Genomic DNA, 388 nt, shown 5'->3' on the forward strand with positions numbered 1-388 from the left:
CTACACAGATGCACGCACACCAGAGGTGGAAAAAGTATTCAATAGTCATACTTGAGTAAAAGTAAATGCAATACATCAAAATCCTTAGGTTAAGCAAACTAGATGGCACGATCAACTTATTATAATTATATGATTTATTTTTTGACAGCCAGGGGCACACTCCAACACTCAGACATCATTTACAAACTAACTGAGTCTGCCAGATCAAAGGCAGTAGGGATGACCAGGGATGCACACATTGTATATAGATTCTCTTTTTTTTCTACCATGTTATTGACTTGTTTATTGTTTACTCCATGTGTAACTCTGTGTTGTTGTATGTGTCGAACTGCTTTGCTTAATCTTGGCCAGGTCGCAGTTGCAAATGAGAACTTGTTCTCAACTAGCC

This window comes from Salvelinus sp. IW2-2015, unplaced genomic scaffold (genome assembly GCF_002910315.2).
Source record: "Salvelinus sp. IW2-2015 unplaced genomic scaffold, ASM291031v2 Un_scaffold3866, whole genome shotgun sequence".
In the NCBI taxonomy this organism is placed as follows: Eukaryota; Metazoa; Chordata; class Actinopteri; order Salmoniformes; family Salmonidae; genus Salvelinus; species Salvelinus sp. IW2-2015.